Source organism: Mus musculus, chromosome 13 (genome assembly GCF_000001635.26).
Source record: "Mus musculus strain C57BL/6J chromosome 13, GRCm38.p6 C57BL/6J".
NCBI classification, from domain to species: Eukaryota; Metazoa; Chordata; class Mammalia; order Rodentia; family Muridae; genus Mus; species Mus musculus.
Window position 1 is genome coordinate 47,691,827 of NC_000079.6, and position 27,798 is coordinate 47,719,624.

Sequence of the window (27,798 nt, forward strand, 5' to 3'; positions counted from 1 at the left end):
TAGGGCCAGGGAAGTGGGCCAGGAGGAGCTGGTGGGTGTGAGAGTGGACTTGTCAGACTTGTGTTTTGTAAAATTTGCATCCTGTTACCATGAAAGACTGCTGGTCTGTGGTGGCCAGATCTTCTAGACACTTCAGAGACAGCCTATCCTGAGTTCATGTTAAAAAAAAAAAAAAAAAAAGAAATCTCAAAATCAGGTTGATAATGGAATTTTAAAAACATCTCTAAGATTTTTTTCCCCACAGTCATATCTGTCAGAGGGTGGCTCATTTATACCCACAATGAATCACTTATATCATGACATAAATGAAGGGAAAAAATGGTGGAAGTCTTGGGAAACAGGGAGAAGATGAGAGAATCAATGGAGAAAGAGAGATACAAAATTGCTTTTCAGAGTGTATAGGCAATTTAGTCAATATCAGTAAAGACCCTCCGAAGTACTAAAATAAATCATGATCCAAAGAGAACTAAAGTTTATTACTGCTTAAGGTTTAGAAGTTCATTCATTTCTGACAGTCAATACCTAGTGAGGACTGATAGTCCCATTTAGGCAATGTGGTTGTTTTGTGTATGGTGTGAGGCAGGCATCTAACTTAATTTTTCAATGTGGATCTAGTATTGACTTCACACAACATGCTAAAAGGACTCTAGCTCATTCACAGCTATCAATAGTGCCACATACATTATAAGTCAAATGTATGTGTATGCATGCTGCTAGACTTCATCACTCATTCAGTTGTATAGTTGCTATCTATACCACATTGCCTTAAGCTTTAGAATTGATATAAACACTTTTTAAAAAGTATTTTTTTTCCTCCTCAAATGTCTTGACTGTGCTTGGCCCTACCTATAAATTCATAACTGTCTTGCTCATTGCCAGTACTTTTGGAAAATAGTTTGTCAAATAATGATCATGGACAGCCAGAGACTTGCTTTAAACACACTTCTCTAAGCAGGGCAGCACACCACGCCACCAACATTTCAGAATATTTATAGACGCTACCTTTAAAATACGCAAAATCTGGGAAGAACCCAAGAAAAGCAAGCATATAAGAGTGTGAATCAATTAACTCCCCTGTCCTTAGACAAATGGATGTTGTATACGGCACCATGTTGTACACATAGCTACGGAGTCCTGTAACTCCAGTTTTACAGAAGTTAGATCAGGGAAACTACTAATTCTACACAAGATCCAAATGGACAGTGACTCACCCACGGTAACTCGAGTGCTTCATCGCCTTTGCTCCATTCCCAGACTCTGTTCTCCAGAGGGCCCTTCATATGATCTTCACATTTGAAGATGTCCAAGTGTGGAAGGCAGTAGGTCATGGGTTTATGTCTGCTATTATACTTTGGGGCACACAAGGTGTCCTATGTGGAATCATTTTTCTGCTGGCCCCTGCCGTGGTAGCTGGAGAGATCCCTCAGCGGTTGCTGACTTTCCTGTCTTTCCATTTCTGTTCCTGTGGATGGGCAGAAGGGCCTTCCCAAGGCGGCCTTACAGAAACCTCACCTGGACAGGAAGCAAGGCTGTGTAATATATCAGAAGGAGGACCTTATTGGTTTTACTAGACCAAGAAAGGTTTTTTTCCAACAATTACTGTCACAAAGGCAGTTTCGGAGGATGCAAGGTTGGGTACACATGGTGGGCACAAATCTGCCTGAGGCTTCCAGGACCTTTGCACTGTGGCCCTGCCTGAGGCTTCCAGGACCTTTGCACTGTGGCCTGCAGGTGCATTAGAATTACCGGCCGTGCTCTTTTAAGGAAGGCAGAGACCTGGGTCCTACCCAGCAACTGGTGAGTCAGAGACACCCTAGCTGGCGTTCTGGAGTCTTCATCTTACATCAACATCATTCAATGAATCTGTAAAGTACACTAAGCACCCACTTCATACTTAGATCGAGACTCAGCACTGAGCAGGCGGCTTCAGCGGCTTGTTTCTTAGGATGCAAAGCAATCAAGAAGTGGGGGAAATGCAAGTGCTGGACCAACTGTTTTGCAAATAGAGAAGCCCTTCCAGTATGCTTGTAAGAACCTTCCCGGGAACCTTCTCCAGGAGCGCTCCCCGCTTCTGAACACTCGCTTTCCTGTCCAGCCTTTCGAGTTTTGCTGAAATCCTCCTGACATTTGTACTCGGACAATTGGGCAGTTTCTTCTCTTTGCACTCTGCAGCATGTTATTGATTGTCTTTGGCCTTTGTACTTTCTCCACCGTCCCCACATCTGCACACATCAGCTTTCTCACTCCTGCGCGCGCACGGGGAAGGGTGGGGGGGCTGTATTTCGTGACTAAATATTGACCAAATAATTCTCTAGACTATTATTTATAAAATATTTCCTCTCGAGTCAGGAAAATAAGAGGTTTTCTGCAGCTCGGCTTCCAAATGCAGTAGACGGGACCTGGGTGTTTAAACAAGGGCCTGAAGCAAGGGTTTGCCAACCTTTCCGGGGCCGCATAACAAATATTCTTTATTTGTTCCGTCGGGTGTTGAAGTTAGCTATAGCCCTCTGAAGGTCATGTCTGAGCCTTTACTCCCTGCTACCCGCACCAACTATTATGGGTCCCCAGTGAAAATAAAATCACCCTAGGAGGGATTGTCCTAGGTTACATAGTCAGTTAATTAATACCTTACTTTTCAATTAACACTCCAGCAAGTGTTACACAGAAGTCAGCAGAGAATGAGAGTGAGGGGCAGGCTAGCACTTGGAAAACCTGGTTATAACAACAACAACAACAACAACAACAACAACAACAACAACAAAGGAACAGGAAGGAAAGGATTCTTTGACATTTCTGCTTGGAACTCATGAGTGGTCAGGGTAGCAGAAACCATTTGGGGACTTCAGCTTTTTAATTTGTGGTTAAAGGTACATGATTGTAAACAGATCAGTGATCTCCATAGTGGATGAATGAATCCAGCAGAGGAGTCACTTCTTACTGCTGTAACATAAACAGCAAGCCCCGTCATAGATGTCCAGGGCACACAGAGAAACGTATCTTTACATCGTCTCTGTGTTTTTCCGTGATCGACGTTTACTGTCAGAACATCCTGAAAGTATGAGTTTGGGGTTCTTGAGCTAACAGTAGTGGTATGGGGCGGGGGAGGTTTCTCTTCCATCTCTCTGACAGAAAAGACCTCATCATGTGACTGCCTGTTTATCTGCAGCATAATTCAGCTGAAACAGCAGCAACTTCCCCTTCAGAGTTGTCAAAAAGAGGTTTGGTCACTAAATTCAAAAGGTTACGCTATGGTTAGATCTACAACTCAATCCAATGACTTGAGCCCGGAAGTGATTTTTTTATTTATTCATTTAGTTTGTGTGTGTGTTTCTGTATGTGTATGTAGGGGCACGTGTGTGTTGGGGACAGCGCTGGCCAGCAGTCATTCAGAGAGGTCATTCCTCAGGAGCCTTTGCCTGCGTTGGTTTTGGAGACAAGGTCTCCCACTGTCTCCAGATTTACCAAGTAGAGTAACTTGTAGGCCAGTGAGCCCCAAAGATCTTCCAGTGTCTGTCTCTCCAGAGCAGGGATTACAACCACATTCTACCATACCTATACCTATGTTTTTTTATGCGAGTTTGTGGACAGAGCACAGATCCTCTTGCTTGCCAGGAAGGCAGTTTGCAAACTGAGTTCTCTCAAGCACTCTATTCACTTAAATTATAATATAACCTTTGGTGTGAAGGAACAATTGTGATGTACATGTCTATACGTAAGGTATAAAATTAATACTGTAATGAATAACTCCATCCACCATCTATCCAAGAATTTGGATATCATTCAAGTAGTGTCCTGTTATTTACTTACCATCTTTTCTCCACATCTTCCCAAGCTCTTATATAAGAGGGAACCAATACCGTGAGTTCCATATTATTACTTCACTTTTTAAAATGTATGTTTTATTCATATACTTAAAAATGTGATAAAATAACATTTTCTGGTCTCTCTTGTTTTGAGCATTACATTAAATACACTACTGTGGATAATCATTCTACAGTTGATGTATTTGTTCTGTTAAAGGGAAATTACCATTCCCAGTTTCCTGTTATTAATGTAGTATTCTATGCTACTAGGTACACATATACACAAATATTTCCTTGATATAAATGTATGCACACTCACACACAAACAAACACAGCATCGGACCCTTTGACACCCTTGATATCATGTGCTATGAGGACTGCCTCATGCATTGGGGCATGCTTGACAGCTTCCCTACCCTCTTCCCACTAGATGCCACTAGTGTCCCCAAGTTGGGACAACTGGAAGTGTTTCTGGACATAGCCACATGTCTTGTATGGATCAAAGCCACCGAGTTAGGAATGTAACTATTGGGCAGAGATGATACAAAATACTCATCTTCCAAAGAGAAGGGCAAATTCTTTCCCAAAGTGGTTGTGACATTTTGGTGCCCACTGGTTTTCATTTTCTCTGGAGCTGTTAGAATTGACAGATATTTTAACTGGAGAAAATCTGTGAAACCCTGGACTTTTCTAATTTCCATTTCCTTGACTATGGACAACTCAGAGAACCTTGTGACACTTGGGTTTTTCACTATGAGGTGTCTGTGTTTGTGGTCTTTGGTTTTCTGTTGTCAATAGCTGGAAGATGTTACATAGGTCTTCTAAAGAAAAAGCCTTTGTAATTATAAAGATCTCAGAGATGGGAGGCTGTGTTGTAACCTAGACACTTTACTCCAGCATTCTCAGACAACTTACACTAAGTTCCTTAGCTTTCCAAGAACAAGGTATTTAAGAAGTATTGCTTTGGCTAAGCAGGACTTTTGGAAACTACTATGATGTGTGGGGTGGGAATTGCCTGTGGCAATAATTCTTCTGCTTCCAAGGACTTTGTATACATCACTTGGGATGAATGTGTTATGACCATGTATACATAACCTCCAATATTTTCACGTTTTGGTCAGTTTTGTAAAAGAATAAATAGTGTTCATAGTCGCTGTCTTAGGGTTTTACTGCTGTGAACAGACACCATGACCAAGGCAAGTCTTATAAGGACAACATTTAATTGGGGCTGGTTTACAGGTTCAGAGGTTCAGTCCATTGTCATCAAGGCAGGAACATGGCAGTATCCAGGCAGGCATGGTGCAGGAGGAGCTGAGAGTTCTACATCTTCATCTGAAGGCTGCTAGCAGAATACGGACTTCCAGGAAGCTAGGATGAAGGTCTTAAAGGCCATGCCCACGGTGACATGACCACTCCATCAAGGCCACACCTACTCCAACAAGGCCACACCCACTCCAACAAGGCCACACCCTCTAGTAGCACCACTCCCTGGGCCAAGCATATATAAACCAGTACACCTCCTTTCCTCTTAGGGCCTGCAGCCTCCCCAGCTATAAGCTTCTGGATAAGTTTGCACGATGGTACTGAGGCCCAGGGAATGAAACTCAGATCCAATCAGAAAGTGGTTACTTATGAACCGTGTCGTTATAGTATCACTGCCATCTGTAGGCACAACTTCCCTGACAGATCAGTATTGCAGCACATAGGGTCCACATTCGGGTATTTTTTTCTCCTAGCAGCCTTCTAACACCCTTGGCATTGTGAACAGTAGCCAGCATGAGGGAAGCTGCTTTTTGGTTCCCACTGGGTTTATCTCCCAAGAACCTGGTGTTATCAGCAGTAAGGTCTGGTTATCAAGTCCATCACAGGAAACAATGGCAGTAATTTACATTGTTTTGGGAGTGTCTGGGTGCTTCCTAGCCAACAACTTGTAGATAAAGAATTTTTTACTTGGCACTGGCTTTTTTGTTGTTGGAAAATATATAACTTCTGAGGGTACCATTTAGTTTATAAAGTAAGTTTCTATATGGCTTTTTATATCTTCTAAGTTTTAATTATTTTCTCCAAATCCCTATCTTTGGCAATGCTGCCCCACCCCTGTTTAATCTTTTGCACCCCTAGTCTAGCCCTGCCTGTTTTTCTATCATTTGTACTTCCCCTCCCCTCCCTTCAAGAACCATCCAACACACACACACACACACATACACACACACACACACACACACACACACACAGCATAGATGGCACCTTATGTTCTCTCTCTGGCCTCTATTGACACTCAAATTTAAGCCCAGAAACCTACAATTTTGAACCCAACATCAACATAAGTCCGGGGTCATAAGGCCTCTTTAATGACTTGATCATATGGTAGTTCTAGTTGTAGCCTTTGAAGAAGCCTCTCCACTGACTTCATGGTTTGAATTCCCACCAACAGCAGGCGCACATTCCCCTTTCCCCAGATCTCCACCAGCACTTCTGTTTTGTTTTGTTTTGTTTTTCTTTTTTTCTTGATGCTAGCCATCTTGACCAGCAGGAGACAGGATCTCAAGGTAATTTGCATTTGCATTTCTCTGACAGCTAATGATGTTGACAATGTTTATTAGCTACTAGTGTTTCTTCTTTTGGAAACTATTCAGTTATACAGCCATTTTCTTAATGTGGGTTTATTGATTTATCTGTGTGTAGTTTGTTGAGTTATCTGTATAACACGAATACTCTATTAGAGGCAAACCTTTTGTCCATTCTGTAGGCTGCCCCTTCACGAAGCATGAGGGCTCCTTCTCTATAGAAGCTTTGGGATTCCATATGGAAGCTTTTGGCATTATTTCCAGAATCACCGGAGTCTTGTTTAGGAAAACTCCTTACCTATGCCTCTACCTTGTCACACACTCCTGACCTCTTCTTCCAGAAGTTTCAGAGTTTCACATTTTCTGTCTAGGTCTTTGATCTGTTTGGAGCTGTTCTGAATGAGAGGTAAGAATCCGGTTCCATCATTCTGTGTGTAGACATCCAGTTTTCTCAGCATTATTTGGACAAGATGCTCTCTTTCCTCTAGTGTGTATTTTTGGCATCTTTCTAAAAAAAATCTGGTAGTTGTGGTTGTATGTACTTATAGCTGTGTTCTCTATTCTATTTGACTGGCCTACCTCTTCCATTTTTGAAGCAATGCTGTGCTGTTTTTATTACTACATTATAATATATATGTTATTACTATACTTTACCATGCATGTAGTATATCTTGAAGTCAGGCATAGTGTTATCTCTTGTGTTATTGTTTTTACTCAAGGTTGCTTCAACTATCTGGGGCTTTTTTTTTTTTTGCTTCTGCATGAATTTTTGAATGTTGACTGAGACTGTATTGAACCTATAGATTGCTTCTTTTGTTGTTATGATGGCCATTTTCATGCTATCGAGCCTTCCAATCCATGAATACACGCAGTCTTTCTTTTTGTAAAGTGTTCCTCTACTTCATTCTTCATATTGTTAAGTTTCCATTGTGGAAATCTTTCACTTCCTTGGTTTGATTTATTCAAAGTGTTTTTCTGAGGCTATTGTGAAAGGGATTGTTTATTTTTATTTCTTTCTCACTAGTCTTATCATTAGTCTATGGAAACCATGCTTGGTTTTATGTGTTTGTCTCCCAACATTTTTATGAAAGTGGTTTAACAGTCTTATGCATTTTTCTGTTAGAGTCTTTGGTTCTTTTACTTACAAAATGCATATCATCTTCAACAAGGTACTCTTAAATCTTGGGTGTCTTATTCTCACTGTAAAGTCCTCTTATCTTAGTCAATTTTATATTGCCACAACAGAACATGACAACCAAGACAACTTTATAAAAGAAAGTATTTCATTGGGGGATTGCTTACAGTATCAGAGGGTTAGTCCATTACCATCATGGCTGGGAGCATGGCAGCAGGCAAGCAGGTATGGAGTTGGAGCAGCAGCTGAGACCTTACACCTAACCCAAAGGCAGATGAAAAATCATGTGGGCTTTTAAAACCTCAAGGCCTAACCCCAGTGACACACCTCCTCCAACAAACCCACACCCCCAATCCTTCCCAAACAGTTCTGCCAACTAGGGACCAAGCAGTAATGGTATGAGGCAATGGGAGCCATTCTTGTTCAACTTGCCAGCTTCTGAGGTAGAAGGACTTTCCTGACAAGCCGAGATATATTCCGACTGTTGGGACCTTCCCAAAATTCATGTTTGAACCTAAATTTTGGGTTTAAATCAGTAAGAGCTGAGACCTCCAGGGAAGCAATGTAGCAAAGAATAGGATTAGTGCCTCTTAGGCTTAAAGGGCTCCCATCTTTTGTGGAGATAACAACATGAAATGTTAAACACAGATTCTCACAGACATCAAGGGTTTGAGTTACTGACTTTGGGTTCTCTAACCTTTAAAACTATGACTGTGCTCTCTCTCTCTCTCTCTCTCTCTCTCTCTCTCTCTCTGTGTGTGTGTGTGTGTGTCTGTCTGTTTGTTTTTCTGTCTGTCTGTCTGTGTATGTGTGTTTGTGTGAGCTCCTGTGCGTGCATATGTGCATGTGTTTATAAATTACTCAAACTAAAGTATTTAGTTAAAGCAGAGCAAATAGACTAAGGCACCCACTTACTTTAATTATATACATTTAAAGCCATCAGAGTCAAGAGATACATTTGGGTAAGTAGAAAATGAAAAATGGCAGCCATGGAACCCATGGAAGCCATGGGACAGAAAATCCAAATTTAATACATTGCCATCTTGCTTAGGGATTTAGTTGACTTTGAATACAGGTGCATGGATATATGTTTTCCCATGTGTCTAAGTATTTACAAGCAGGATCAGTTTGCTAGCCTTCATGAGGCTGCTTTGTCAGAGACATTTCCAATCCAGGTCTTGGTTTCCTCTCCCCGGTTCAAAACAAAGCATTTCCCACAAAATCAAAATGAGAAACCACAGAAGTGTGGTTCTGCTGAGAAAGACATTGTCTTGACCTGTCCTGTCCAGTCCTTCCTTAGCTGCCAACCCTCTCACCATCCTTTTGTATTTCCAGTACTTTGAGCTTGTATTTCCGGGACTGTGAGCATTGCTTCCAGCAAGTTTCCCAGGAGATCTAACAAGCCTGGTGCTGGAAGAGTTGGTGGCGCCCTGGAAGATAATCACACAGCCCTCATGTTCTGTGGTTCTCTGGAATTTTAGTTATGTACAGAGGGAACATTTGTGAAGACTAGCTCAATTAAATGTACTTTCATTTATCTGGTGGCATTTTCCAAGACAGCCCACAAATCCCCCTCCCTTCACCACTTCCCATACCAGACACAAAAATCCGAAGAAGGAAAAAGCATAAAGAGAGTTTCGTGGGAAGGTTTCTGGTGACACAACCTGGTGATTTGTAAGTCAATCAGGACTCCTCCCACCCCTCCCCTTGGGAAGAACTATAAAGTAGGTGGATAATTATTTTGCTGAGCTTAAGATGTTTCTTCTGCATGAGTTCCAGAGAAAATGAAGATGCTTCTGTGATTACCAAAGTAATGGGAGGAGGGCAGGAGGTTCCAGGTAGAGAGGGCAACCTGAGAGGTGGAGGAGTTGAAGAGTTTTTCAATTGCAGTGTTAAAGGAAGGAGAAAATAAAGAGACAAGAAGGGAATAAAGGTTTTTTTTTTGTTTTTTTTTTTTAACAAAACAAAGCACTGTGCAACAAGGAAGCTAAATTTTAGCAAAGAAAAATCAATTCTAAATCGTCACTGTGGGTTTAGAATTTGATGGGCTTGTAACGAAGTTGATTCACTCTTCCTGTGCAGTATTGAATACCAAGTGCTACAAAATACTTTCTGATTGAGAGAAAGGTCCAAGTGACAGAAGGAAAACAAAAAGGAAAAAAAAGATCCATGTATACCATTAGGTCTCTGTGCTAGCTAATGTTCTGTTAACTTGACCAAATACCCTGAGAAGAGGAAACCTTCAATAAGAAAATGTTTCCTCAGATCAGGCTGTGGGCAAGCCTATAAGGCATTTTCTTAATTAGTGATTGATGGAGGTCTCAGTCCACTGTGGGCGGTGCCATCGCTGGGCTGGTGGTCCTGGGTTCCATAAGAAAGCAGGCTGAGCCCGGCGTGGTGGCGCACACTTTTAATCCCAGCACTCAGGAGGCAGAGGCAGGCGGATTTCTGAGTTCAAGGCCAGCCTGATCTACAAAGTGAGTTCCAGGACAGCCAGGGCTATACAGAGAAACCCTGTCTCGAAACAAAACAAAACAAAACAAAACAAAACAAAACAAAACAAAACAAAACAAAGAAAGCAGGCTGAAAATCCATGGGGAACAAGCCAGTGAGCAGTACAGCAAGCCATAAGTGTCACTCCTCCGTGGCCTCTGCATCAGCTCCTCCCTCCAGGTTCCTGCCTTGTGTGAGTTCCAGTCCTGACTTTCTACAATGATGAAGTTCTGCGAAAGCATAGGCCATATGAACACTTCCCTCCCCAACTTTTGCTGGTCATGGCTTATCCTCACAGCAAACATAACCCTCACCAGGGCAGCATCCATCCATACCTCTGATTTCTCTGTCCGTTGAAAACCGAATTCAAGTCTCTTTTCCTAGGCAAACCCTCCACGCACTAGAGATAGATACTAGGACCCAGGCTTCAGCCTGTAGGAAAATTAAAGTAACTTTTTTTTTGGTTAAGATAAATGAGCTATCTCTAATATAAGAAGGGGGCATTTGTCATTTGATGGTGACAAATAATCCCCTGGGTTTCTTTTTTTGAACGTTAATATCAGTGCATAGAATTATGAAATGCCTTCCCTGGAATGCACCAGCCCATCTGGTTCCTAGGCTGGCTGACTTTTGTGTCTGTACACCTGTGTGGTTAAGATCGTCAGCCCTCATTTGATTTATAAGGTGTTGAATACCAGGGGTGGGGGGGTGGGGGGACTCTGCCTGCTAAAACTGTGTCTCAGCTAGAATTTAATGGAGTTGGTGAGAGGTGTTATTTATTTTACCTTCCAATATCTCTGAAATTGAAGTGTATCTTCTGAGCACTACCTTTAAATGATTGTCACGGCATAATCAGACAGCTTTATTTTCTTTTTTTCTGTGGATACACAAAATAATAATGTATTAGAATACCTTGGATTTATTTAAGTGTTGTTATGGTGTTAAACTAAAAGCCCCAAACTTACCAAATTCACATACTGGTATCACCCATCAGTGTCTCTTTCCAATGGTAATGTAATTCATAGTACTAGATATCTTTTAGAGGTAAATGGACTTTTCATTCTAAAAAGACAAATAAACAAAAAAAATCAGCCAAAGATAACTGAGTTTTCTAACTCAGCTCTTTCATCTATAAGTATCTCCACTTTGCACTTCCTGCTCAACTATGGACTGTCAGATCTTTATTGTCAGACACGCAATAGACAAGTAAAGAGGTATAATGTTTACAAAGTCTGAGGTCTGTGAGGGGCCATAGAAATAACAATACAAAGATCTGGCTACACAGCATTAACAGTGGCCAGATCTGCAGTTGACTATACAGAGACACACCTTCACGAAATGTATCCTAACAGGTACCTGTTGACTTGTGGATGCAGGATCACTCTTCTTGTGTCTGCTGTCAGGCTGTGTATCTCAGGCTATTGAGGCTGTGAATGTCCAGGTGACTGTCCCATCCCCACCTTCTGTCTTACCTCAGCAGTTCCAGGATCTCGGATGTTCTCCATCACACTCATATTTTCACAGGGATTCCAGGGAGCAAACTAAGGCCATTGGGATTGTGTGACAAGACGTTTTTACCTCATTAGCCAGCTCACAGGTCGCTCGTTCCATTCTCTTTAAATATATTGATGTCAGACAAAATGGACTTTAAGATGATAAAATTGTCATCGCAAAGACATTTTTGAATAATACAATGGTTAATTTCTGTTATCCTGTTCAATCCCATCATCCACTGCTTCTGCTGGGAACTAAACCCAGGGCTTTGTCCTTGCTAATCAAATACTCTACCACTGTGTGACATCAATTACTCTTAATATTCTCCTCCATACTCAACCCTAAAATTCTTTCATTTTATGGGGTTCATGTGAGTCTCGTTCACCTTTCCAACCATGGACGTGGGTGTGGTGATTAGAATGTAAAATGTCCCCAAAGGTTCACAAATTTGGAAAGTCATGGGACCTTTAAACAGGTGGAGCATCATTGTGGGTCACTGGCAACAGGACCTGAGAACTTACTTTCTGTCTCTTCCCTGTTTTCTGACAGGCCATTGTGACTGGCCACCTCACACTCCTGCTACTAGGACATCTGATCATGGTGGACTGTATTCTTCTTAACTGTGAGCCTAAATAGATCTTTTCTTCACTAAGTTGCTTTTATTAGGAATTTTGCCCTGATAAAATTAGAGTAAGAAAGGTAATGCATGCAGTAGTCATATAACAAATGCATGCCCTACCGATGAAGGGTAACGTGAGGTCTGGCCTTAAGATAGACTCTACTAGTTAGTTAGGGAACCAAATGACAATTTGTTTCTATTCTACATCGCGCGTGTGTGTGTGTGTGTGTGTGTGTGTGTGTGTGTGTGTGTGTGTGTATGCGTGTGCGCGTGTGTGCAATGCTACACTTACAATTTCGCTTACAATTGACAAAGTTCACCACACAGAATCCAACCGAATAGAGACGAGTGGATTTCAAATGAGAAAGCCAGGTCTTGGGGACATTCTTTAGAATCTTAGCTCATCCACGAATCTGAAATGTCCCACAGTTCTCTGTGGTGCCCACTCTTTTATTCAAGCACACTTAACTCAAGACTGTGTCACTGGCAACGAGAAGCGTCTTGAACAAAACAGCAATTAGCAGGAAAAGTGGGTCTGCAGTGTGAGCATTCGAAAACCTGTACGGGCAGCTATTGATTAATCCCAGGCAGAGAAAACGCACATTTCTCTGACTCCTGCCATGGCTCCTCATATCCCCCTCCCACATTTATTCCCTTCAGAGTTCCTGGATGAATCCACAGTTTCTCAGTAATTTACACCTTTGAGAACATTTAGAACCACATAACACGCTCAGGAAAGTCACCTTTCTAGGCAAATTGAAATCAAAAGTCCGGCTGCATTAGGTTTGATCTGGGTGTCTTTTTCTCACAACTCAGGCCAGACCTGTGGCTCTGAGCCTGCAGTAGAGGAGGGGAGATCACTTCAGCTTTGAGAACTCCTCCCATGGGGTCAAGCTTTCATTTAGCTGCTGCTTCTATGGTTGTCTTTTGGCTGTCAGTTAGTGGGCAGTGGGTCTGCCATTGTGAAGAGCTTCCGAATGCTCGCCCTGGCACTATGCCTGCCCTCTCCTTCCCCCTCCTTCTTGCCTTTTGGCCCCTCCCCTGCCCTCCCATTCCCCATTCCTTCTCTTTCCTTCTTCTTTCTCCTCTTCTCCTCTTCCCATCCATTTCTTGGGTTCATCAGCCAGCATCCTCAGGTGACACACCCTCTATCTGGCCCGAGTGGCATCCTCTCAGCCTTGGTCTACAGGGGTTATCTCTATGAGGCTCCCTGCCCTCACAGCTCCTTTTACAACATGTTCCCATCAAGCTCAGTGTGAAACTCAAGCCTATTCGGGTTGAAGGAAACTCCTGACTCACTTTTAAAGCAGGCCATTGGGAGTTCCACCCCAGTCATGCATTCTCTTGTCGGATGATCGAAGATGGTGCTAGCCAGATTCGCTGATTTTTTTCCAGTTTGGCAACAGAAAGTAGTATCTATTTTTAAGAACACTGTCAAACTTCAGGGTATGCCCATAAATCCCTCCTAAATGTCAAGTGCTCCCCAGGCCTCTCTTGTTAAATACCAATGTACTAGGGCTAAAAACTTCTGGCGTTTGGATGTGTCTGTTCTGAGACTCTTTGCCTCTGAATGTATTTGAAATATCTGCAAAAGTCTCAGCAGAGCCTCCTTAACTTTGATAGGTGGGGAGAGCCCTTTCTCTCCTTCTTTATGGCAGATTTCCACCCACTCTCCCTTATTTATACAGATATTTTTCTTTTTCCATGATATAGCTCCCTTACCAAGAATTCTTGTCTTTGTCTGAAGGTTGAAGAAGTAGCTTGTGCAGAGAAAAGAAAAAAATAAATAAAACAACAACAACAATAACAAACTCCAGTTCAGTTCACTATAGCATCACCCTGGCAACTGCTTTTTGAGATGCTAGGACATCTGTTGACAAGGTTGATGCTCTATATGCTTGCTGGCCACTACGGGGAACTATGTGTGGATGCAGACTCAGTGCTGAAGAAGGAATCTGCAAGGGTGTTAGTGAGCCAGGATTTGGTCCTTTAGTTAACGGATCATTAGAGAATCGAGGAGGCTCTAAAGAAGAGGCCAGGGCAGTGGGATGAGGAACCCCAGGGAGGTTAGTGTTGGCTCACTGAGAGTTAATTGGGGTGCATCTCAGTGGTAAAGCACTTGCCTAGTATGTATGACACCCTAAGACCAAGCCCCATAGGGTCAAAAAGCAATAACCATAGCACCAGCTGAGTATCCTTGTCTTTGAACTCAGCAGCCAGCTGAATGATAACCTGGATGACTGCTTGGCTTCCTTTGGTTTGAAGCTTATGGGGAAAATCCCCAGATAGCAAGAGAATCTCAACTCTGCACCATCCTGTTACATTGGTGCTGTCCTATAGACCCTTGACAAACTTAACTGAATTAAGGTGTAAAGCTTGAGGAGAGACACCCATAAGAAAGTAGCAGGCATGAGAAGAAGGAAACCCAGACAGTGTGCGAGAACCCGATGAGTTCTATGAAAAGTCGGGCCTTTGTAACAGAGAAGACAATGAGGCTAAAGGGGAAAGAAACATCTGTGTGTTCAGTGATGATTTTCTTAGGAAAATCCTGTTGTATGCAATTGTGGCTTTGTGAGCATTTTCCTGGCATGTTCTAGGTCCTGGGTTTGATTGGCAGCACACACACACACACACGCACACGCACACGCACACGCACACGCACACGCACACGACAGAGAGAGAGAAGGAGGGAGGGAGAGACAGAGAAAGACAGAGAAGAGGAGAGAAGAGAACACCCCCCCACACACACACACACACACCCTCAATAGGATGCTGAAGCTGGCTGAAAGCAAGAGAGTGCTAAAGGGAAGGGAGGTGATAGCTCAAAAATGGTCCAAGCAAATAATTCCAGGAGGGGATCTATAAGGATGTGTAGAAGTTGGATGCTGTTTGAGTGGTGTATGGAGCAAGTGAGTGCTTGGAGTTTCTCTGTTCTGTAACAACTTAAGTATATTTGAGAGCAGAGCAGGAGTTGGCTGAGAGTGAATGGCTGAGACAGAGGTGAGAACATGGTGCCCTGTCCTCCAGCTGGGACCACTGGATCACAACTCACACAACTTGGGGACTGGCTTGGAGATGAGGAAGTTCTTTTCCCTTCCAAGACTGAATGATGATGTCTGAGTATTCATGAGAGTGTGAGAGAAGCTTAATTAAGCAAAAGGAGTAGTTGACAAAAGGAAGCCCTTCTTTGGCATTCTATGGAAGGAGGAAAAGACGGAGAGACAAGGAAGCTATAATGGAGAATAGTGAAGGGAAATGCACAAGAAACGTCTAGAATATTCCACGGAGAGTGGAAAAGAATTTTCGGGGCTGAATTATGGGTTCTAGAAGAGGTTCTAGATGGGTGGGACGTGAAGTTGTTGGTAGGTCTGGAAGCTGTGATCTCACCTGTGTATGCCGCAGGGCTAGGGAGAGAAGGCAGAAGAAGGTAGCAGATTTGCTCTGGAGAAGAAAGATGACAGTGGTTAGCCACAGCCCCGGGAAGGAGGGGAAAACGGGACAGAACAGAGTGGCTAAAGACTTCAGGCTGATGGGAAGGATGGACGGGACATCAGCATCAGTTACGAGGTTCAGAGTAAACGGCAGATCTTTGATATGGGAGGTAGATTGTTTAACTTTGCAATGAGAGGAGAGAATGGAATATTAGTTTTTCTCTGAAATGGAAACTTGCTCGTGTGGCTTGCTGAGGTCCTGGAGGAGCTGTCTGAGATGTGACTGAAATGGGAAGTCACCAGGGGTACAAAGCTGCGTTGGCTTTGGCTTTTGATCTGAGCTACATTTCAACAGAACATTTCACTGAAGAAATAAGAAAGGAAAGGCTAGGGCCTGGGATGAGAACGGAGCCCCGTGTGTGGACCTCTGCAAATGTGTGTGTGTGTGGTCTTTGGACAACAAACATTTTGTTTTCAGCAAACAGCTTGTATCTTGTGCTTCCTTAATTTAAAAAAAAATGAGAGAAATACCATACACAAAACAGCCTGTCATTGCTGGCCTTGGAGGAAGAAGGCAGACCACTGAGTGTTTTTCAATCCTCAGTTCCCCGTGCTCCCTCTCACAGGAGAAAGAAACTCAGAGCAACAAAAGGTGCTCAAGAAAGGTTCTTTCAGACAAAATTTGGTGGAGATTAAAAGAGGCCAAAAGTTCAAATGAGAAGGAGGCACCGCCAAGTAAGCAGGAGCTGAGCCAAGGGGAAGGAAAAGGAGTGACTGGCTTAAAATGCAAGTAACCATGGCGAGCCTGCGCTTCAATGCTAGAATCTGGTTGAGAAGCGATATCACACAGAGCCCTGGTTGTTTATTCAAAGCAAACCATGAGAGAACAGTTGTCTCCAATGGGTACCCGCACAGCTTGGCTCCAAAATTATAAGCACACTTTCAAAAGCATCCAGGGCTTCTTCCCGACCCTTTAGTATTAAGCAAAATGAAAAAGAAAGCACCGAGCGTACTGTCCGTGTCTCCGATGGGCTTGCTCACGCTTTACATGTGGGCAAGCCTTCTGGATGTCAGATGCTGAACTGGTGTTCCCGCTACTCTACTTGCAGATGCCACTGGAAACTTGGGCTGACTATGAGTAGTGTCGTTATTTCCCGAGGTTCGTAGAATGGTGCCTCTTCAGAGGGAGAAGAGCTTTGAGTCGGCTGAAGGGCTACAGGGATAAAGACGGAGTGTTTAGCTGGAAGACTCAGATACACCTGATAGAATACAGCAACATACTCTGCAGAGGACAGAAATGTCACACACACACACACACACACACACACACACACACACACACACACACACACATACACACACACACACAGAGGGCACTCTTTCTAGCCTGGATAGTTCATCTGGAATAGAGGCCTCCACCATTCTCATATGGATGATGTCATTATCAATGTCAAAGGGCTTTTGGAAGGGAGAGAGGTCTTCTGTAGCTACCTAAGGCCCTGAAATTGAAATAAAAGCTCCTGAATTGTTTGGCCCGTCTGTTTCTTCGGGGTAGTATATTCACTATTTCCTTCAGATTAGAGTGGTTACTACTCCCAAGCCATTAACAACTACAGAGCTCAAAGTGTCATAAAATGAAGCACGTTGGCCATGCTTGGCCATATAAAAGGAATATGACTGGTAGTTTCTGCTCTGACAGCAGGGGAGTTTGTACAGTACTATAGGAAATCCTGGTTAATGGATCCAGCCTAGCCAAGAGGGCAATGGCTGCCACCCAAATCCAAGAGAACCAATGTTACAGCAATTAGATTTAAAGGAACATGGACTCTCTGCATCCCCTTTCCAATCTTGAGCTATCAGAAAGCTTGAGTAATAGGAGTATTATCTGAAAGTAAAGAAGTATATTTCAAAGGTCGACTTGATGGTTTGACAGAGCAGCTTACAGGAAGGGAGGTCATCTTGTTCTGGGTCCCATGAACTAGCAACGTGCTCTAGCACAAAAGATAAAACCCTCTGGCATCGGAGTAAGTGTATGAGGAAGGGGAATTATTTCAGTTCATAGTTTGTGGTACAGTCCATCACTGTGGTGGCAAGAGCAGCTTGAGTTATGGTGCAGGAGCGTGAGGCAGATGGTCACACTGTGTGCCCTGCCAGGAAGCAGATGGATGCTGGGTCCCAGCTCAAAATTGCCTCTTTCCAGTTTTATTCAATGAAGTACAACAGCCAATGGGATGGTACCTACTTGCATTCAGAGTGGGTCTTCCCTCCTCTGTTAAACCACTTTGGAAATGTCATCACAGATATATCTAGAGGTGTATCTCTTTGGTGATTCCAAATTCACTCAAATTGGCAACGGTGATGAGCCTTGTGGTAATGTTTCTTAGTTTATCCATTCTCTCATTCCCATATAACACCCTGACATTTACTCTGCATAGGTCTGTGTGGACTACATAAGCTAGGAATGCAAGAAGAGAGAGACATTGTGTCTAACTATCTAACCATGTAAGAGAAGGAGTGGCATGGTGGAAACAGAAAGGAAATAATCAGGAATGTAGTAGAGGGGAGGTGATGGCCTGGTAGATCTGAGAACTTCCTGTTCTCAAATACAGAATGACATGTACAACTCAACTGCCTGTTTCCCCACTGCCAGATCTTTGACCTTGTACAGGTTACTTAATTTCCCTGTGCTTCTAGTGTCCTTGAGATAAAGGACCATGGTAGTGGAGGAGCTCTGTAACACCGATGTGGGGATTAAGAAATGGCAGAAGCAATGAAGCAATATCTAGCATAGAATATGCTCTATTACAAAAATTAATGTATAATGAAGCTATTGGAATGTCCCATCCAGACAGATGTTAAATACACATTCATCCTAGAAGTTCATGGAATGTTCTTTAAAATATACCAAACTATTTCTCTCTTTCTTTCCTTCTTCCTTTCTTTCTTCCTTCCTTCCTTCCTTCCTTCCTTCCTTCCTTTCTTTCTTTCTTCCTTTTTTCCTTCCTCTCTCTCTCTCTCTTTCTTTAAATCATATTAGAATAACACTAGAAATCAATAGCAAGTGAAACCATAAAAATTAGAAAAACTTTCAGACTGAAAAACCCAATCTTGAATCATAAATAGGTTTTTGAATAAAACAGGAGGGAAATTTTAAAACCAGAAAATCAAATAAAGTGAGAGTAGAACCAACCAGAACCATTGTGATACAGCCAATATAATATATTATAATAATAAATAATCTGTATTTGCATATAGATTATATATTATTTGTTATTTATTATATATGATAATAAACAATCTAGATAGCTGTAACTATTTACATTAAAAAACCCAGAGTTATTCCAAATAAGTAGCCTAATGATGCACCTCTGGGTCTTACTCAAACAAGAACATGGCAGCTCAAAAGCACTGGTCAGTAGGAGATAAATACAGATGAAGGAAGAAAGAAATGAAAGGGAGATTAAAAGAACAATACATACAATCAATCAATTAAAGTTGGGGTTTTGGAAAGATAAATAAGATTGACAAACCTAACTAAGGGAGGAAAATGGGCAAATCCAAATTAATACAATTAGAAATGAGAAACGGAACATTACTTCAGGGTCCAGTGAAATCTGCAGAATCTCTTGAAAACCTTCAGTCTAAAAAACCAGAAATTCTAGAACAAATGCACACATTCCCGGATACATATAACTATCAAAATTAAATTAGAAAGGCATCAACCACTTAAACAGACCCATTACAAGAAGGAGACTGAAACAGTAATCAAAGTTTTCCCCACAGAGAAAAGCCTAGAATTGGATAGAGTAACTGCTGGATTCTAACACCACAGTTCTTGAAGCCAACATTACCCTGACACCCAGGCCATATAGGGCTGCAACCTGAGCTGGATGTGAAGCTGTCAAGGTTATGTTTGAGTTGCAGTGGACACATTAGGCTGTGGATGATAACAGAAGCTTGGCACATCTGACAGAGCTCCAAGAACCCAATAGATCTGGCCAAACAGAGAGGTCACATGCGGTTCATGAACCTGGACCATAGAGACTTACCAGGACTGAACCTACAAGGGCTTACTTAGATGACTTCTTCATTGGCTCTGATATTCAACAGGGAATGTAAGGTTTAATGTTTTCCCAGTGTGGTTTGTTGGGATGGTTTGGTCCAATTTTTCCTTGTCATCTTCCCTGTCCTTCCTTTCGAAGTGCAATTATTTCCTCTGCCATGGATATTGGAAGCAAGTAAGTTGTTTGGGAGTTTTGAAGGGCTTACAGCTCAGCGTCTGCCCTAAGTGTCAGAAGATCCTCTGGACTTTAGGGTAGTGTTGGCTGTTAAGAGGATGGAGATGTTAGAAATCAGACTGAATGAAAGATGGCCATGAGCCCGCTGGAAAAATGCAAGGTTGTAGTTTGAATGAGAAATGTCCCCAAAGATCTCACGTGTTCGAACACTTGGTCTCTGCATGGTGACATTCTTTGGGTTGATTTTAGAACCTTTGAAACATGGGGCGTGGCTGGAGGAGATAAATCACTGGGATAGGCCTTTAGGGATTATACCTTCTGCTTCTGGTCTAAGCTCTCTGCATTTTGATTCTTCAAGATGTGTGGAGCCTCCCCGAACATTCCCATGCTACAAATTCTACCAAGACTAAAGGTATAATCCAAAATACAGTCTCCCAAGTTACTCCTGTGAGACATTTTGTCACAGTGAAGAGAAAAATCAAGTATAAGGTTTCCCCATGCATGGGATGAAATGGGATAACCCTTTTCAAAGTCTCCACTAAAACACAGGCCAGAAGCAAAGATAAAGGCACTGCTCACTTGATCCACAAGGTTTTCTTTGTATGGTCCATAGGTAGCCCTGACTGGCCTGGCACTCTTTCTTCTTTGATGAAAACACAGAGCATGTAACTCAAAGGCTAAGACTGAGAGGTGGTTTTTTTGTTTATTGTTTTTTTTGTTTTTTTTGTTTTTTGTTTGTTTGTTTAAGTCTGGGTTCTGTGGAGAAACAAGATCACAAACCTGTCCCCAGGAAAAGAGTGGTAACAGTTGTGAAGGATGTCCAACAGTGGTAGCTGTAGGTTTAGGACTCACTCTAATATCTATAGCATCTTCTCTAAGCCAGACAGCCAGTATTAAGGTGATGGTAGGTCATGTAAAATATGAACGTAGTAGATACCACTGAGTTTCTAGGCTGTCAGTCCAAGGGGGTAGGAAGAGGTGTATCTCTTACTCTAATATAGTGATTTAGCTTTTAAGTCACAGTAATGCATCGTGCTCACCCCACTTCCTCCACACCCACACTCAGGCACACAGAGTAAATGTGTAAAAAAAAGCAAACAAAGAAAGCTACATATACCGCCCATTTCTTTACCTAAGCCCTCTCTATCTGAGGCCAGAGTCCTTGAGAGCAGGTGGGGGTGTCGGTTGTCTCATAGACATCTAAATCCAGGAGAAATAAGCTAGAGTCTGACTGAATGGAGTTCCTACTCTTTAGTATCAGGCTTCTGATTTAGCAAACAAGAGTGGATCCCATTTAATTTGGCAACCTTCTCTGACATGATGAAGAAGGACATATCATTCTAACCATCTCTCTTAGAGCACAGAAGCAAATAGAAAAATGTCATCATTTCCTTTGGATCAAGCTCTCCTGGACTGTGTTCAGCAGAGTTCAGCTTCGTGGGATAATTCTCCATAAATACACGAAATACAAGAGGAGATTATTGCCGGTGTGTTTGTCCTTTCAGCGTTCATGAAGTCTTGGCTGTCTTTTCAAGCTGGATCCTTAGTGGTTCTGGAAACAGGAGCAAATGACTTTGTATAAAGACTTTCTTAGACCTGGACAAAGTTCTTCCTTGATCTTCATGTCCAAAAAAGAATAGTTAAACAGAAGTTGGATGACAAAAGAGAGTATCATGGACATTCTTGTTAGGTGTAGATAGGACCTCCTACTTGTATAAACTCAAGACAATCAGTTTATGTCAAACTACCCCACTACACAGCCCCATGTGACAAATACACCCCAACCCTCTTAGAAACTGTTCTTCACAGCTTGGCCAGAATTATACATTATAATATGTGGTTTAAATTTAATTTAAAAAGTGCATGATGAAGGTTACCATTGGTAAGCTCCATCAATGGATCAATCTGTCTGTCTGTCTGTTTCTCTGTCTGTCCATCTATCTATTACCTGTCAATCATCTATAGCTTTATTTTTAGAACAGTTTTATGTCCACAGTAAAATGGAAGGATATGTATAGAGTTTTTTCCATATATTCCCAACACCCATGCCTTCCCATTATTTAGATTTTCTGCTGATGGTTACAACTTACAGATCTACACTGATACCTCATCACAGCCACAGCAAGCATTGTGTTTTGTTTTGGGTACTGTACATTTGATGTCCTGAGATTAACTCATAATGAGATGTATTTGTTACTCTATCATCAGTGTAGCTTATGCTCCTAAAAGCCATCCTACCTGCTCATCCCTCCCTCCCTCCTGCAGCTTGTGACTGTCCTAAAAGGTCATGTAGGTGAAGGCACAGTGCACTCTCCTGTCTTGTTCTCTGCCTTCCAGCAGGTGAGGACAAAGTGTTTGTTCCCTTCAGAGGATACAGAAGAAGGTCCTCCCCAGAGGCCTGCACCTGACCACGGGCTTCCCCACACTGAACTGTGACCCCCCTAGTCCCTGGTGATCTATGCGGTAGCACAAAGCACATTAAGAAAGTAACCAGGTACTTCCTTGCAATGGTTGTTTTGAATAATTTGTAGTCTGTCAGTTCAAGTATGGGACAAAGAACCAGACCTGGTGGCATAGAACTGTGACAACAGACTATGACTGGAAGTAAGAGCTAAATAAACCCTTTGAAAGCTCTCCCAAGTTGGTTTTGGTCAATGTTTTATCGCAACAGAGAAGCAAACCAGGTCAATGCAACTCTTGGGGAGGCTGAGGCAGGGGTGAATGGGCCTGGGCAACTTAATGATGCTTTGTGTAAAAGGAAGGTCAGGAGATGAACACTTGCTCAGCATGTGTGAGGCCCTGGGTTCAGCTCCAGTGTCCAGGAACACAACAGTAACCCACTTAATGTGCTCACTTCTTGACTGTTCTTCCTTTATGTAGATTAGAGCCTCCAGCCCGTATTGCTTCATTTCTCTAGTCTCTTAGGATTTCTTACAGGGTAAACCTACTGGCAACATATTTCTCAATCTTTGTCTGAGTGGTTGCTGATTCTCCTATACTTCTGAAAGGAAATTTCACAGGTTTGGGATTGCAGACTACCATTCTGTGTGTGGATATGTTTCCTCAACACTTAAAACACCTATTCTATTCCCTGTTTGCTCTAACAGTTGCCAACAAGTTGGATATCATTTCTCATCTTTTCGTTGTTCTTGTTGGTGGTGGTGTTTTTGTTTGTTTCAGCTTTTACCTTTGACTTTCTGTGGTTAGGTTATTATATACCTAGGTGTGTTTTCTGTTTCTTTGTTAGTAATTAATGAGTTGTTCTCCAGCCTTCTTGGACCTATAATCTAGTTTCTTGGATTAAGTTGCAGAAGTTTTCAGTTATTTTTATGCCAACTCTGTCTGTCCTTCCTTTCTTGTCTCCTGATATTTCTATTATATGTGGCGTCCATCGTAAGTGGTTGCCCCACGGACCTTGGAGAATCTATTCTGTCTCTGCAGGCTTTGTTTGTTTTCTATTACTGTGATAAAACACCAAATAAAAACAACATGGGGAGGGGGAGAGGTTCATTTGGCCTTCAGTTTCATGTCACAGTCCATCACTGAGGAGAGTCAGAGCAGCAGAACAACTCAGGAGCTGCTGCAGCAGGGACCATGAAGGGGTGCTGCTACTGACGTCTCTGGTCTGAAAATTCCCAACATCCCTGCTCTATCTTATTCTTTCTTTTCAAATGATGGTTCGATTTATTTTTGTCTTTTAGCCTGCTTTGTAATGAATTTTATACCCAGATAGGATGCACCAGGTTAAAGAGGCATCTGGAAGCCAACTGCCAGCAATTTGAGCATCATGCATGTGAGTAAAGAAAGGGTGTGGCTGCCCGGTTGTTAAGTTCCAGTGTTTAGTGAGCCTGTGAGCTCACACAAGGTCTGCAGTTTCTTTTTCTCTCTCCTTGGATGGGGCAATGTGGTAAGAGTGGTCTGGAGTTTGGCATTTCTCTACCTGTACATAGAGGGATTGCAGCTCCTGCAATTGAATATTTCCCTTCTCACTAAAATGGTAATAGGATCTCAGCAGGGAGGGTTCTAGGTAAGCTGCTTCTGAAAGAAAGGACCCTGTTAAAACCTCTCTCTCTCTCTCTCTCTCTCTCTCTCTCTCTCTCTCTTTCACACACACACACACACACACACACACACACACACACACATACACACGGAGGCACAAAGGCATTTGTGTTTGGTATTTACTGTGAGAACTTGCTTAAACTAGAAGATGAGCCTAGCAGACTCGGGAGGGTCCCCAGGAGGCAGCCCCTCTGGAATTTTTCTTCTCTCACAGTTGCCTGAGCTGAGCTTCCAGAAAACTGACAAGGAAAGCTCATGTGTTCCTAAGTACTGGTTCTGAGCAAGGTCTCTGTCCCAGTGAGCCGTGGCTCCCTTACAGCCCCATACTGGGGCCTATGGTTTTTGCTGTGCCCTCGTCAATGTTGGAGATTAAGGAAGGGCTGTTGGCCTTTCAATCTGTCCAACCTTACATTCTTTGTTAGGACCAAGTGGTTTCTTCTAAGATCCTGACATGAATACCTGGCGGGGACGTTATATTTAAGAGTGAAGAACATAGGAAAATGTATGAAAATTATTCATGGAGAAACACTGCTGGAGTCTTATAAACCTGTCAAATCAATTAATAATTTAACTTTTAAATGCTTTTAGGTACAAGATAAAACTTTGATTTTTTTTCAATGATGAATACAGTTATATACTGGTTATAAAAATGAAAATGGAGATTTTTGGAGAAATCAGCCAAGTGACTTATGCAACTTTCAGGAAAACACTGAGCCATGGCCAGAGAGAGGCTGCCGCACATGGAAAGTACTGAAGTAAGTCACACATCATCACAGATGTTGGTCTCCAGCCACGACTGGCAGGATGCCCAAGAAGAGAAACTTGGGTCATGCCTATGGAAACATCCCCAGCTTGTTCCGCCAGATAATTAGATTCACTCTTCCACTTTTATGCAGTTTGCAAATATTCTAGTCATATGGCTGTGCTTGGGAACACCTACCTCCAAGAATTAATGACTTTAATCCTTGACAAGATCACGTTTCTAGGAGCTGGAAATTATTTCAGAGTTTATGTCACTGGAGCGAGAACACTTCTCAGGATCTCTTGGCCTTTCAATGCTGGTAGTTATGACCCCCAATACAGACATAACCTTTTTTAAAATGAAATTATTTTATAGTTGTACTGGCTAGTTTTGTGTCAACTTGACACAGCTGGAGTTATCACAGAGAAAGGAGCTTCAGTTGAGGAAATGCCTCCATGAGATCCAACTGTAGGGCATTTTCTCAATTAGTGAACAAGAGGGAAAGGCCCCTTGTGGGTGGGACCATCTCTGGGCTATTAGTCTTGAGTTCTATAAAAGAGCAGGCTGAGCAAGCCAGGTGAAGCAAGCCAGTAAAGAACATCCCTCCATGGCCTCTGCATCAGCTCCTGCTTTCTGACCTGCTTGAGTTCCAGTCCTGCATCCTTTGGTGATCAACAGCAGTATGGAAATGTAAGCTGAATAAACCCTTTCCTCCCCAACTTGCTTCTTGGTCATGATGTTTGTGCAGGAATAGAATCCCTGACTAAGACAATAGTCTTACTATTTGAAAGCTATTCTTGTGAAGATCAGACATTTTATTTTTCTTCATGGGAAGAAGAATGTGTGCATATGTGAATTATTTAGAATGGAGTGATTGGCATTGCCATTATGTGACCTGAAAGTGGTTACTTTTAGCTGCTTCCCTTAGAGAAGATGGCCAGAAATCCATCTTTAAAAATAAGGCATAAAGGTAATGAGCCTGATCTGTTTGAATCCAGATCTCTGCTGTGCTTTGATACTATCATATGCTGGTCTTAGTGCTATGGTCAAGATGTCAGAATCCCCAAAAACTTTTTAAAAATAGTTGCACTGCTAGAAAAACGATTTCAGAGGAAAGCTAGCAGCTCATATATGAAATCCCATTCAAGCAGAAATCCCACCTACTCCTTCATTTCATCAAGGAAGCCCTGAGCAAAGGATGCCTTCCCTCAGGAACTACGACACTTGATTATGCACTACAGTCACCTGGAGGATACTACAAACGGTACTACCAGGGAGCTCCATACCTGCTTGATTTAGGGTTGGTTTCTGAAGTAGGACACTCTTGGCTACATTTCCATTGCCCATAAAACACACCATAGACCAAGCCTACTTTATAAAACATAGCGCATATTTGTTAGTTTACAGTTTCAGAGGGTGGGTTCGTGAGCATCATGGGAGGTAGCACTGGAACAATAACTGAGGGGTAACATCCATGAACATGAGGCAGGGGGAGAGAGAGAGAGAGAGAGAGACAGAGAGACAGAGAGACAGAGACACACAGAGAAAGTGCTAACTGGGAATGGAGTAGGAAAGAGAGATACAAAGAGAGGCAGAGAGAGAGAGAGACAGAGAGACAAAGACAGAGAGACAGAGAAAACTAACCTGAAATGGGGTGGAAATTTCAGCCCTCAAGGTCCACCCCCAGTGACATGCCTTTCTCCAATAAGGCCACACCTTCTAACAGCCATACTCAAGCAACATTTAGATATATGCGACTTGGGGAAACTTCTCATTCAAGTCATCACAGGGACCCAGGATTTTGTTTCTCTGTTTTTAGTTACACAGTTGTTGAGTCTGTTTGGTAGCTGGGCTTGAGAACAACAGAAACCTTAGGCAACTTCAGTTAATGACGCAGAACAGGGGGCAGAAGCCTACTATAATGTCTAAATTATCAAGTAGAAGGGATTAAAAACAAAGGCAAGGAAAAAGGAAAAGTCTGCTTGCTTTAGATTCTTCAAGAGTTAGCAAAAATCATAGTGATTTCATGTTCCCACTTTGTGATGGTAACATACACTCTGGAAGGAGCCTGTTCTTGGTGTTGAAAAGAGACCCGGATTCTAAGGTTAGGACAGTGTCAATATTTCAGGCTCAGGGTCTCAGAGGCAAGCTCCAAGGATTGCTGCTCCATTTCTACTGCTTCTTATATTTGGTTCATTGGATCATGAGGTCAAAGACCAGCTTCAAGCTGGGCCTGAGATGTATGATAAATGTATGTTATTTGTGTGTAGATAAATACAGGTATAGAAATAGATGGTATACATAGATGGATGCAGATGTAGATGTGGAAGTCACGTTAGCTGTAGGTGTAGATGGATACACACATATCACACACACACACACACACACACACACACACACACACCACACACATTCATCTTCCATATAACCTATTATCACCTATGTTCTATCACGGACCCACGGTTGGTTATAACTTCCAGTTTTTGGTCCATCTTGGTCTCTCTTCATCTTTTTAACATCCACATCCAACGTTTTCTTCTCCTTCTACAACTTTCTGCTCCTTGATAAAAATATATTGCTTCATCTCCGGATTTCTTCCAGACCTGCAATGCCTCTTCCCTCCTGTAGGATTTGCCATCACCCCTACTTCTGACTAACTGATTATCTTTTTCTGTACTGATGTTTCAGCAGGGAGCTGTTTGCATGATAGAAACCCAACCCTGCCTCATGCAGAATTCTAATAAAGTGGAAATGATAATGTGTGCTTTAAAGTTGTCTTGGAGTTTGGAGTGAAATAACTAATTCCATTAGCTGCCATAAGCCAGGATATCTTGGTGTCTGGAGAAATCTCCCCTGGATTATTTAAGGGTGGATGTCTCATCCAGATGGTGATGATTATTTAACGCTTCAGGTCTGGAATGCGTGAGGCATACGCCTGTGATCCCAAAGAAAGAAGGGTGTGGAGGCTTTCTTTGTTTTCAAACGAACTCGGTGCCCCTTTACAATTCGCTTAAGCAGATATCTTGCCCTATATTATCTACAGAATATCAAGACTCATGAGTTCAGAAATAGAAACATTCCACAGGTGGATTTAAGAGCTGTGCTTTTTTTTTCCTGATAGAATTTGGATTACACTGCAGATATTAATATTCACCTCTTGATAGCTCACACCCACCTCTGACTACTCTTTTAAACAGAATTCATTTTTAGAGCA